Raw genomic sequence first — 14,561 nt, forward strand, 5'->3', positions numbered from 1 at the left:
TGACTGGCTCTGGTTTTAGGGAGAAGAAGAGATTGTCAGATTCTTGTCATTTCTTCTGAAATTCTTCCTATTCAGCCCAGATTAACGTTGGTGAGCTTGCGCATACAGCTAAGTTTACTTGCCCAATATCAAATGGCCCCACAACGACTTGGGTGTGTAGAATGTGATTTGATCTTAGCTTGGGAATATAACCTTGTATCTTTGTCGTGGTTTCTAACTTATAACAATTCAAGTCTTCGTAGTTTTCCTTCTGCATCCTCTTTAAATCAGCCAACCGTCATTCCTACAAGTATTTGATAGATTAATAAGTGGCTTCCCCTTATTTTTAGGTTTGTCTTACTCTTTTTAACAATGGCTTCCCCTTATTTCAAATTTCAAGTTTAGGTTGATGGGTTATTATGAGTTTGGTGATTGGCATTTTGAGAACAACAAAAAGAAACGTAAGAACAACAAATGTAAGAAGGAAGGAAATTTCATTAAAGCAGGAAAGTAGGTACAAATACAAGAAAAGTTAAACATCTTCTTTTACTGGCTGGTCTATAACCTCCTCTGTATCTGCCTCTCCCTCATTGCTAACTTCCTCAATAGGAGCGGGGATGGCTGGCTCTAGTTTTAGGGAGAAGAAGAGGTTGTTAGATTCTTGTCATTTCTTCTGAAATTCTTCCTATTCAGCCCAGATTAACGTTGGTGAGCTTGCACATACAGCCAAGTTTACTTGCCCAATATCAAATGGCCCCACAACGACTTGGGTGTGTAGAATGTGATTTGATCTCAGCTTGGGAATATAACCTTGTATCTTTGTCGTGGTTTCTAACTTATAACAATCCAAGTCTTCGTATTTTTCCTTCTGCATCCTCTTTAAATTAGCCAACCATCATTCCTCCAAGGATTTGATAGATTAATAAGTGGCTTCCCCTTATTTTTAGGTTTATCTTACTCTTTTTAACAATGGTTAATTTCAAATTTAACCTCTACACTATTAAATAAATAATTAAATAAAAATAGTAACATAGACCATAAACATGAATAGGGAAAGTAACAAAACAACTAATATACTATTTTATATTGTTGTATATTTTTAATTTAAAGCATATCTTTCACAATCAAAATCATATATGAGGAAGAAAGGGGGCACATTTTTAAGAGCAAAATCTCCAACCTTATAAAATATTAGGCTTAGGGAAAATCAAATAACAATCTATAATGTCGTAGTAGACTTTTTCACGTTACTTTCAAGCCGTAGTAGTTCTCATACATTGATACCGTTACATACCTGTGCTTAGAATATCGATGAGAAGCACATGGCTCCCCAGATCGAGATGTGAAACGAAGAAGTTTAAACGACAAACGTGGGGGTGGCTTGTTATTGACTCAATCGATCATCAGCTATATGAACCTACCCTTCATTCCGAGATCTGAACATATTTTGCTACCAAGAAAAAGAATAGTAGAAAGAAAAAAAAGCCGTAATACAGTTCATCACTCACAAAAAAAAAGGAACATCAATCTTCCAGATCAAAATCTGTACATGTCAGAGAGCCCTGAATGAAGAGTGTTGTGCCCTATCATGCTTCAATCTTCAGGTATTATCGATGTTTATAGGTTCAATAGTTGTTCTGCTTCTAATTCGGATTGAAGGGAAGGTTGCAACCACCTTAAATGTCCTTTGCATTACTTATGGCAAGAAGAAGAATTGATGCTGATGTCATGTTAGAGTACCACTTTGCTTGCAAATAAGCAAGAGATCTCTATGGAGGGAACAACATCAAGTTTTGTTCGAGAGATGACCTAACAGCTTCAACCATAAGTTGAAGAAATTGTTTGAACCTAGTCAAGGAACAAACATAGACAACTGGTATTGAATTCAATATTCGGTCGTATGAATCAACTGCTTTAGCTATCTCAAAGTGGCTTCGGAAGTTGATATCAATGATCATATGCTCAGAATTCCCATTACTGTAATTGAGCACATCAATGTACTGATGATCACCTACATATATATGTCATAATTGGTTTTTGTCAAAATTAATATTGTTTTACTGATTTATACATAAATGGAAACCATTTGCCCGAAGGGTACTTAGGATTGACACAAAATATAACAATACTTTTCATCATGAATGGTAGGGATAAAATTTCCAATACGGGTAATAAGGGTAGAAAATACTATGATGCATAGATTTTCTTCCATATACAAGACATCTAGAAAGAATAAGCTCAAAATGGCTCCAATTTTCTATCTTCTAGACAACAAATAACTCGAGTATGAAATCATCTACAACCAAATTGATAAAAATATGCTTATACATCTTATGCATATATAAAGAGAGAGGAATCGAAAGAAACTTGGTAAAATTTAGGATTCGGAGGCTTATTAGCATACCTCCAGGTACTTTGCCACTACTCTGCCACCTCGATACACAAACAACAACATCATACCCAAAAAGCCTCAACAGCTTTACAAGGGAATACCTAATGCAACTAGCATTACATGAACCCGACTTCATAGAGTGTAGGTCCGTCTCACCCATCGATAATACAAGTAAATGAACCATAGACAACAAGCCCATATCATAGTGACACACAAAGTGCTTATAGTTCTGCAACACAATAGAGCAAAAGAAAAAAGAATTAGATGAGCAATATTTAATATTTTAAACAAAAAGCTTTTAATCACTTCTAACAACTGTAAATTATTTGTTTTTTTAGATACAAGTAGAATAATAAATAAGATTAAAATTACAAGTATAAATAATACATATTTAAATAATTATTTTCGGATCGTCATCATTTATCATATGGGAAAAACTGGGAGATCAATGAAACAAAAGTATGAGCAACCATTGTATTATCTAACCCAAACTCTTTTGAAATGATGATAATGAAGAAGCAACCTATTGGCAATGTTATTGAACCAAGCATAGCTGAAGCAAATGTCAGGGTTACTAAAAATTTTAATAGGCAATTTGTTTCTCATCATTACATTGCTAAAATTTGGATTTTTTTATCTAAATTATCACCATCTTATTCATGATTTGCAAAATTACTCATCCTTTAATCAGTGTTGAAAACTCAATTTTTATTAAAATTTTAAATAAAATTTTGTTTTTGTTCTGAGTTTAGTTCTTGTAATTTTGATAAATAGAACAATTGGGTTTGTCATCTTGTTCAAGATTTTGATTAATTTGTGATAAAATTGACTTATTCTAAAACATTTTACATACGGCTAAAAGGAAAATAAATTTGCTCATTGAGAATGGAAAAATATCTGCATATATATTAATAGAGTATAAAATATGGTTATCAAATTAAATAAATACATATAAAAATTGTATAATATTATACTCATTTAAGTGAGAAATTTTTAATATAAATCTTCTGTCACTCCATTCGAATGATAAATTTTTTTTAAATTAAGCTTAAAATAATTTAGGACATATATAAGAAAATTCACCTTAAAAAAATCATAGGGATGATTAAAGAAAGAAATGGGTAAAAAAAAGGTAACATTTCAGAAATAGTGGACCCAAATTTTCAAAAAAATGGTGGGTTCACACATGATCAATGCCAGCTCAGAGTCAATTAATTGCTAAATAGTTTTCTGTCAGTAAATACATATAAATAGTTACCTTAAAAAGGTGTGCATATACCATAAATAGCTCAATATTTAATATTTTAATTAAAAAGCTTTTAATCACTTCTAAAAATTGGAAATTATAAATTTTGAATAGGATTACATATAAAGAGTCTTAAATTAAAATAAATTTTGAATTAAAAATCCATACATAAATTACAGAGGAAAAAACTTAAAAACACTAAAAATTTCAAATGATTTAAAATTTTTAAAATAGTATAAATCTATAAGCAATAACTTAACTAATAAATTTACTTAATGCTTTTTTGGTAATTAAACCTAAAAAAACATTTGCCAGTTATTTTTTAAAAAATAATATCAAAACAGCAGTTACATAATAAATGTCGACTAGGATTTCTACACAAATGGCAATGAAAATCCATTTGCATTTATTAGTTATATATTAGCAATAATAATATGTCCGTATTTGGACAAAAACTACAAATTTTTTTAATATTTTGGTCAATTTCAATTTAAGTCGAATAATTTAAACTCTTTTTTCTATTAAGTCCATCCAAATATGTGTTACTCCAAAATTGATATCCACTTCCACTTCTTTGACTTGTTGTCCATGTTCTAAAATAGCTTTTTGGGAAATTCTATATCAAGAACTACTAAATTTTATGCGAATCTTATTAAGATTTTTTTTAAAGATTAAATACAACTATTATACAATTTAAGTGTATTGATTTATATATTGATAACTTTAGAAAACACTATTACTATCATGTTGATAAATTTTCTATAAGAATAATTAATGTAGCAGCAAACATATAATGATTTGTTTACTTAAAAATTAATCCATAGTGCAACTGTTTAATTAATACTATTACTTTTTTGATGCTAAACCTAAAAACAAAAAATTTTAAAAAGACATGTGCAAATTTTAAAATAAAAAAATACACGCGGTACACAATTTCATACAACGTACGTAATTTTATTTGTGCATGCAAATTGCACGTCCAAATTGAGATAGGGGTATATCAATAGAAAAACTATGCTTCCTCAACCAAAGTATTGAATAATAGCTCAAATAAAAGAAATTAAACAACCTATTAGGACTAATTTAAAAACAAAAGCAAAATTGAGAGCAAGAATTGCAAAATCCTAAAAAATAAGAAGCACACCAACCCTCTAAGGACCTATAAATTGTGCAAAAAAAAAAACCAGCCAACAACGTATGCATAAACATTTTAGCATTAGCATTTTAGTGGTCATGGTGACTTCAAGTGTTGAGTCAAGCTCAAGAAGGAACGTAAGAATAGCAGATGCCGAATTGAAGCAATTGTCGCCGCTATTGGTGGCTACTTTGCAGAATGTAAAAGATCGACCTCATCAAAAGAGCAATAGGAAGCTACTAGGAGGTGCTGTTAGGCACTTTGACAACAACGACCCTCGCTATGGTTGGTTGCTGGCTAGTTGGTTGGTTGAAGAGCGTCGTATACCATTAGGCAGGCTCTACGGGGTAAAACCTTTGATAATCCAGATATCTATACATACAAATATATACGATTCCATGTAGACATGCATATAAATTTTATATATCTTTTAATTTTATTTTGTCAAGCAAATGATATTTCTATGTTGTTTGGATTCTTAAAATACAACCTCACAACTTAAAAATACTTAGAAAATGGGGAGAAACAACTAGTCTTCTATCACTTTCATCCTATTCTTTGTGGTTAGCTTCTAAGTTTAATACTAGATTCTATCAAATTCATATAGATTGATACAAAATTTTGATACTTTTTGCCAATTTTTTTTATTTTTCTTTAATTAATTTATTTTTATAATTCTATTAAAATTATAATTGTTAAATTAAGTTATTGAACTTTATTAATAATTTTAAAATTTAAACGTGTGTATATATGTATTTATACTATGTAATTGAGATATATTTTCATCTATGATATGTATTTTATGAAAAAAAGAAGAAAGAAATTAGACTATAAATATGTATATGTGAAAAATATCTAAAAATGCAGATAAACCTGAAATAATAAATCAAGATTTACTAGTACTGCTAATGAGGCCTTGGCACTGTTGCCAAAGGTTGTGGCCGCGAGCCTAGAAGGCTTGGGTTTGAGTCCCACCATCCGCATTTGCGAAGTGTGGGTTTGTCTCCTAGCATGTGCATATGGTTTGTGTGCGTTTTGTCAGGTTTTTCTCTAGATGTTGTCCAAACTTTTTTTTTTGGTTCTTCATTTGCTGTGCATTGTATTGTCTTATATTAGTGGAACTTTCAAGGGCTAAACTACTCATCCAAGCTTGAAGGTCCCCTAGAAATTTAGGAGGTTTAATATATATATATATTGGTAAATCTAAACGAGTTTAGATTAGCCATTTACAAGTATGGGGTGAGATACAGTAAAATTTGGAGCACATAACAAGCTAGGCTTAAACAACTATATATATATTGGTATATTATTTTCTTGATAGTTTGTAAGTATAAATATATGTACAAGTAATTAAAAAATTAAAATCAAACCAATAAAAAACCTAAGCAATTTAAATCATACCTTGACTAGAAGGAGAGAGAGCACCGGAGTAGTTAGCACCACCGATGCTTATTTTTTATGGAGTATGGCCACTGGTCACGTCTTTGATCTAGCATATTTCATAGCACTTGCTGTTTGCCATCAGACGGACCGCCATAGAAGGGGACCCATCTGCCTTGGTCCCCATGTGACTCGCCTCGCTCGACACTTCGGCCTCTTCGACACTCTAGAGATGTCATCGACACTCACACTAGTAGGCCAGATGTTTCCTCAAGGAATATCGAGTATGATCCACATGAGAATGATAGAGCGACGCCATGGATTTGACCCCTCTCAGTCCAGACTCGTCCATTATAATGACCAGGATGAGCCAAAGGACATTACTGATGATGTCCCTCCCCCTCACGGGGACCCACACCCACCTCCACCACCACTGAGTCATCGACCTCCTGCTGCTACTTTGACCAATATATCCGAGCGACTTACTCGATTTGAGCAGCAGTGTTTCGAACGGTTTGACAACATCGATGCCACTCTTCGACAGATTTGTCACCACCTCCACATCTCTCCTTCGGCACCATCAACCCACGAGGCATCCGATGATGAGGACCTTTGAGTCCTTTTATTTTATCATTATTACTATTTTTATTTTTATTTTTCTTTTACTTATTTATTTTTGAAGACTTACATTTTATATTTTGAACTTTATTTATCTTTATGGTTTTATCAAATAACCCATTGATTCTCTTCCACAGTTGTGTTTATTTTCTTATTAGTAACTCAGAATCATGCCTTTCATTCGGTGTTCTCTACAATCCTTATTTTCGCTCTTCCAAGGATTTCATCCAAAAATTTAGGGCAGTTTCACTTTTCCCCCTCTTTTCTGATATTATGCTCATATTACTATTATCTATCTTTGTATATTGAGGACAATGTACATCTTAAAGTGTGGGGAGGTTTTTTATGTGATTATCAAAAAATCCCTGAATTTTTATCTTGTTCTCAAATAATTCTCTCATATCGTTATTAGAGTAAATTCTGATTGATTTATGATTTTATTGATATGTTTTGAATTAAATCGTAGGAAATTGTGCATTAATTTTTTAAACTTTAAAGGCATTAGAGAATCAATCATGATAAGTTGACTTTTGAGAATTAAAGTTGATAGGTTATTTCCCTGAATTGAGGTATTATCTTGAAGTTTTGAATTTGCAGGATTGACATCAAATACCCATAATTTTCATGAGATTTTGATCCTTTTAGAGCATATATCTTTTCTTGCTCACTGATTTTTTTTCCATGAGTGTGTCAACATTGATTTGCTATTCTAGAACTTGCATCAATTATACATGTCGAGACCACACCTTTGATTTGATATACTAAAATGATAAATGCACGTAGGTTTTAACCCATTTAGCCCATAAAAAGCCTACCCACATAATTGACCCCTAGTGAACCCCTTTGAGCCTTAACTATTTTTCGTGATTTTGCCCTTAATATTAACCTACAACTTAACCCTTTTTGATTCGTTAAGAATTTCTCCCTTTTCATTGACTCATTTTTATTGAGATTTGATTGGATTAGTTACCTAACTATGTTCATTCATTCCAGTTGCTGAATTATTTCTCATTATGTACTACCCCGTATTGTACTTGTTCTTATTATAAAAAAAATGTATAATTATATTCATTCAATTACATATTGTTTTAAAAGAACTTGGATAAGTTAAAGTTATTATATTGAGGGAAAGCTCACTTCATCTTAAAAAGTTTTATGTCTGGCACATGTTTGTAATTTAGGAATTAGTTTTATTCTTCTAAGTTGGGTAATTTATTAAATTGATCTCAACTCTAACCCTCTTGTTCAGCCTTTATCCATACCTTTAACCCAAGCCCCATTACAACCCGGTTAAAGACCTTCTGATTTGTGTATCATCTCATTTATAGTGGTGGAGATTTGATTTTCATGCAAGCCTATGGTAATAACTTTTCATGTTTGACTGTTGAGTGCTTGATTATTGAACCTTAAACACTTTGAGTGATTTGAATGAATCATTAGTAAGGATGTCAACCTTGTCAATTTGGAATTAAAGGTGATTACTTAGATAAAGAGCAATAGCTATGATTTTATGATTGAAATGCTCAATTTGGATTGTTTGAAACTTTAATGATCTTTTAGTTAAGCTCTTAACGTATGATTACTTGTGGATTATTTCAAACATTATTTATGAGAATTATAAGTTGAGAAGAATTTATTTTAATCGTAAGTTGAGGATTTTGCTTGAGGACAAGCAAATGCTTAAGTGCGGGGATATTTGATAAACCATATTTTATACATATTTTTACCCCATGCTTGGCATATTTATGGATGATTTTTCCTTGGTTTCATTGATTTTGATGCTCCTGATCCTTTAAATTTATGTTTTATACTTAGGTGAGCATAGGAAGGCTAAAAGAGTAAGAAACGGGCCGAAAACGGACAAATTGGGCCTAATTTAGTGTTTCACACGGCCTAGGCACTTCCACACGGGTAAACCACACGCCCGTGTGTGACACACGGGCAGGCCACATGCTCGTGTGTCATGGCCGTGCCGACTAAAAATCGATTCAAAATTGCACACGGCCTGAGGACCTTCACACGGACGTGGCACACGGCCTTGTCCCTGCCGAGCCCAAGTCTAATTCTACTCAGAAAAGGCTAATTTTGAGGGTTTTAAAGCATTCTAAAGTCTATATAAATACCTTAGAAGAGGATTAAAGGGGACACAAAGAGTAGAACGCGGAAAACACTCAAGGTCGGCCATCAGAATCATCCCGGAAGCAGGATATCCTTCAAGATTGAAGATCTCCATTCAATTTCTACCTAAGTTTTTGGGTTTCTTTATGTTTTGTTGTTTTCCCAATTTTGAGATGTTTCCCTCTATTGTTATGAACTAAATTCCCTAAATACCTAAGGGAGATGAAACCTAAGACGAATCTTATTACTATTTGAATTATATGATAAATACTTGTTCTTATTCTTAATTGTGAAATTAACCCTTACTTTAATATTCCAGAATATTAATTTTGGTTTTTGATGTGCTTATTCAGAGGAGGAAAATTCCTTGTTTAAGAGTAGATCGCCCTTAATTAAGAAGAGTTGCATGCAATCCTAGAGATAGGACAACATAAATCTGCCGAATTAGAGTCAAATCTAATAAGGGAATCCATAGATCGGGTTAATGCGACAATAGGGTTTTAATTAGAAAGAGATCTCGATTAATCAACCTAGAGTCAGTTGTTTTTAGTCTCGAGAGAGATATTAACATAAATCAGGGATTCCTACGGATTAAATCAAGTGAATAAATCATCTAATTCAGAGGTAATAAGTGAAGTCTAGGTGAATTCTTCCTTGGGTATTGTCTTCTCCATCAGTTTTCCAAAAGTATTTTCTAACTTTAATCTCAGTCGCAATCTTAGCTAATTAGATAATTAATTTTAGATTAAAAATTCTCTTAATTGTTAGGCTAGATAATAAAAAAATAGTAATACTAGTACTTTTAGTCCTCGTGGATACGATATTTCTGGTCTCACCATAACTATACTACTGTTCGATAGGTGCGTTTGCCTTAGTCGAATTTTTAGTTAGTTTTACGACCATCAGCCATTTTGCTGTAGAGCTCTTGTATTCTTAAGTTTCGTTATCCATCGTTGTGGTAAGTGAATTCTTGATACTTTTTAAGTTGGATGTTAGGATTTTGATTGGGGTTATATTGATGTTATTGAAAACAACACATCGTGAGGATTAAGGATCTCTTCGTACTGTTTCGTAGTGAATCGAGTTGAAGCTTTGTGGTAAGTGTTCATCGCTTTAGGAATGAGTATTTTGGTTTTGAGATTTTGATTAATCATAAAGTAAGATTGATTGTGGTGTTGGATTGGTCAATAATTAGGTTCTGGAGTGTTCGGGGTTTGGTTTAGCTTCAAACAGAATCAGGTGTGTACCTGAAAATACAGAAAACAAGAAACAGTGAAAGGTGAAAAACAAATCTGTCGATGCCACAGGCGTGTGGTCACCCGTGTGGTAGGCTGTGTGACAGTACACGGGCGTATGATCAATGAGCCAGGCCATGCGCGTAAGACACGGACGCATGAGACAGTCGTCTGATGGCCGGTGAGGCCGTATGTGACACACAAGCTCGACCTATTAGGCCGTTTGTAAACAACACGGGCGTGTGGGATTCTGGGCCAAGCCATGTGACCCACACGGCCAAGGCCAATTTAGGTCGTGTGGGCTACACAGGCAGGCCACATTGGCGTGTGACCCATTTTTCTGAAATGATTTGTAAGGTTGCACAGGTCGCCCAAATTGACTGTGGACCTACCGTAGGGTCGGTAAGCGCTACTAGACCCCTCATTGAGTATTCTGACTATTTGATTTCTGTATCGATTATGAACTGAGATATCTGAACTGAATGTATGATTTGATAAATTGAATATTAGCATGTCATTTTTGTATGTTGCGTTGCATCGGGGTCGGGATGATGTTATTAGGAGGAAGTATTCGGAAAGGCTCTTAAGCTTGATATCTGGCAGCTCAACTGCGATTATCTAATTACGTGCCACATTTTAATACAGCATGGTGTGAAGGGATGGGTGGGTCGATTTTATCCCCACATGGTGTGTAGGGTTGGACAGAGATGGTGTGTAGAGGCTGGTGGGTAGGATTCTGATATTTTGTTTGCATACTATATCTGACATGGGCTGAGGCCCTAAGTGGTATCTGATTCTGTATCTGATGGGCTAAGGCCCTAACTGATTCTGTAAAGGGCTCCGGCCCCTGACTGTTTATTTATGGCACCTGATGTGTATTCTGTATGTGTGATTTCTGTGGGGATTACACACTGAGTTTGCAAAAACTCACCATTTTCTGTTTAATTTGTGTAGGTAATCCCCAGACTTGACGACTTGGTGCAGTGGAGGGCTTAGCGGTGACCACCACAACTGAACATCTTATTTACGGTTTTCGCGATTACACCACTCATGTTTTGTTGGTATTTTATGTATGATGGACTTTGGGACTGTTTGGTTTTTAATTTGGGATTTTTGAATTGTTGATTATGGATTTATAAACCGCAACACAACAAAGTACCATTTTCTTAAAATAAACTAAGATTTTTGGTAAATAATAACCGTTTCAAAAAGTATTGGGTTTCAAAAGCTTCCGCGTAAAAGAAATGTTTTGAAGCAAATTAATTAGTCCACGTTTTCCCGAACTAAGTAATAGATAATAACTGGAATGGTGTTAAGGTCAAAGTGTTTTCAAAAAAAAATCTCTCATGTGATATCGCTAGATTCGGCCATAACGTCTAGGCCGAGTTTGGGGTGTTACATCTAGTATACTGAAATTCTAAAATTTGATGCATGTATGTTCTCGTGGAGTTACATACTGAGTTTATCAAAACTCATATCTATTGTTTGTTCTGTTTAGGTAATCCTAAGAAATAGGTAAGTCGGTGCGACTGAGTCTCAACAATGACCACTAGTTTGCGAACTATTTTAATTAATGATTTTTATTTAAAATCTGGATTATTTTTTAGAGTTTTGTAAATTTGGGACTTTGTGGACAGTTTGTTGTAATTTTTGTTTTGGATGTGTTTTATTTAAAATACTTCGATGTTTAACAAAACCACAGTTTTATGCAAACAAATATTTTTCTGAAAATGACAAACTTAGTTTTCAACTTTAACAACATCAAACTTTCGTTGTAAAATAAGTTTCCTAAAAGAGTAAATTAACGATGTTTTCCTTAATGAAAATAATAATATGTTTGATAAAATGTGGATTCTTTCTAGTAACAATTAAACGTGAGAAATTTAACGTAATAAGGTTGATTTCATAACTCTTATTCGTAACACTCCTAGATTCTGCCATAACATTAAGGCCAGGTTTTGGATGTTATATTTAGTAGTATCAGAGCTAGGTTGTAAAACTCAAGTTGTGAATTTTGGGTTTAAAATTGAATTTGTAAAAGAAATGATTTTCAAACTAAGTTTGTTTCTTATGTGTAAAGTATGTGATACACCGAGTCTCCGGCGCTAATCCTGTAAGTACTTCTGGACTTAGAAATACTGTAGTTAGAACTATCTGAAACTATGCTAAGTTAGCTATAAACTGTGATTTCTGAATTTTTGATAAATATTTGAATCATAAAACATTTGCAAATAAACACTGAAACTGATGCATAAAATTTTGTAATGTAGATAAAATTTTGAAACAATGAGTGCTCGTAAAACTCGCAATCGTGGTATTTGTGGGCGCGGCGGGTGCCGTAGGGGAACTCGAGCTAAGTCTTCCTCTTTGGGCAATATGGAAAATCTAGATACGAGCGAGACTTCGGCTACACCTACTTTTGAGACCGAGTCTTAAAGCAATTAGGCTAGGGGCAACGCATTGTCCCAAGTTATGCTGAGGGTATTAGAGAGGGTCATTGGACCCTTATCTGGATCTGGGGGCCGTGGGTCGGTAATTGAATGACTCCGGTCCAATACAACTGAATTATTTAGGGGTGTCATTGAAGTCACCCTTATTGTGGTCGAATACTAGTTAGAGGCTACTGAAAGAATAATGAATGATATCGACTGCACTTTTGAGCAGAAACTGAAGGGTGCAATATCTTTACTTCTCGATGAAGCGTACCAATGGTGGTTATCGGTTGATGAGGGTACTCAGCCAAATCGGATTAATTGGGAGTATTTTAAGACCACCTTCTAGAGGAAATATGTGGGGGCAAGTTATGTGGATGCTCACAGACGTCAGTTCATGAATCTCACACAAGGTGATAGGATTGTGGCCGAGTATGAGGCTAAATTTCTGAAACTGAGCCGCTATGCTTGAGGGATGGTGGTATCTGAGTATGAAAAGTGTGTCCGCTTTGAGGATGGTTTGAGGGAGAATTTGAATAACTCTGCAGAGGGAGCGAGAGTTCACCATTTTAGTGGATAAGGCGAAGATCACCAAAGAGGAATGTACCGCTGGAAGTTCAAGGGGTTGTGTTTTCGGCAAATCTGATGGAGCTACAGTTTGGGGAGCTAGTAGAGCACTGAGTCAGTTTGGGTTGCATGACTAAAAGGGTAGTCCTGGGAACTGAGGATGATGTGGAAATTGTTATGATCGAAAAGCATCGAGATTACTTGTCTAACATAAGCTCTGCTCTAGTTGCTGAGAAACTGGTTTGAAAAGGGTGTGAAGCATATCTGGTTTTCATAAGTGTTTCAGTTTCTTGGGACTCTTCTGTCGGGGACATCAAAATAGTGAGGGAATTTCTAGATGTATTTCCTGATAAGATACCGGGTTTACCTCCATATCAGAAAGTTGAGTTAGGCATAGAGCTTTTACCGGATACATCTCCAGTGTCCATCTCTCTATATTGTATGGCACTGAAGGAGCTTACGAAGCTTAAAGCTCAGGTTCAAGAGCCTCTGGATCATGGGTTCATCCGTCCTAGTGTGTCTCCGTGGGGGGCATCGATTTTGTTTATGAAGAAAAGGTGTAACACCCCTAAACTGTATCTATCACCGAATTAGGGTTATGAGGCATTACCGTACAAAACACAATTTAGCACTGTCATTTATCAATCTTCATGCACTATAGAATAACGATACATTTATAACATTATCAAACTTTTATACATCAAAATCATGTGCACATATTTAACACTTTCATTATTCGATTCCCTATACAATACATTAATGACATTTTTATCATTAAACCATATTCAAGCATATAATCTCACTTTCTTATATAGAAAATATATGAGTACATAATCTCATTAGCTAAGTATCAAACATTTCATTTTACAATTTCTGTATATGTATATGATGAAACCAATCAAACCAATATGCATACAACTTAATGTCCAATCATATAAATATACATTAGCAATATTACTATATGACTATACATACTTTTGATGTTATTAGTATACGCATTTTAACCTATTCCATTAATTAAGTCATGACTATACCAATTCATATGTAAAACATGTTTGTCTAGATTTTAAACATTCACACGGCATAATAGGCATGTGTATATAATGTGCATAAACGAGCATATTCTTTTCACCACATACAACAATTTTAAACACTAATACCGAAGCAAATCATACCAAGTACCTATCTATTATACCAAATTATTTAACCACAAATATGGCACATTTTCAACTCAATATTAAACCTATCATTTTGATATTTCATTACTGTAGTCAAACAAAGCATATTAACCAAAACAATCATATAACATACTCCTTATTTATCTTCATCAACCGTACTTAATTAGCCAACCATTCAAGCATAATATATGCACATACATTGCCATTACAACCGAGTCAAAATAACTAATACACATTCGAATGTATATATATATCATTATCATTTTACTCCATTACTAAGC

General features: G+C 34.0%; 1 pseudogene; it reads right to left on the bottom strand.

Moving 5' to 3' along the window:
- Window positions 1-1,170: 1,170 nt before the first annotated feature.
- On the bottom strand, window positions 1,171-2,570 carry LOC107887621 (uncharacterized; annotated as a pseudogene).
- Between the last annotated feature and the right edge of the window lie 11,991 nt (window positions 2,571-14,561).

This window comes from Gossypium hirsutum, chromosome A03 (genome assembly GCF_007990345.1).
Source record: "Gossypium hirsutum isolate 1008001.06 chromosome A03, Gossypium_hirsutum_v2.1, whole genome shotgun sequence".
NCBI classification, from domain to species: Eukaryota; Viridiplantae; Streptophyta; class Magnoliopsida; order Malvales; family Malvaceae; genus Gossypium; species Gossypium hirsutum.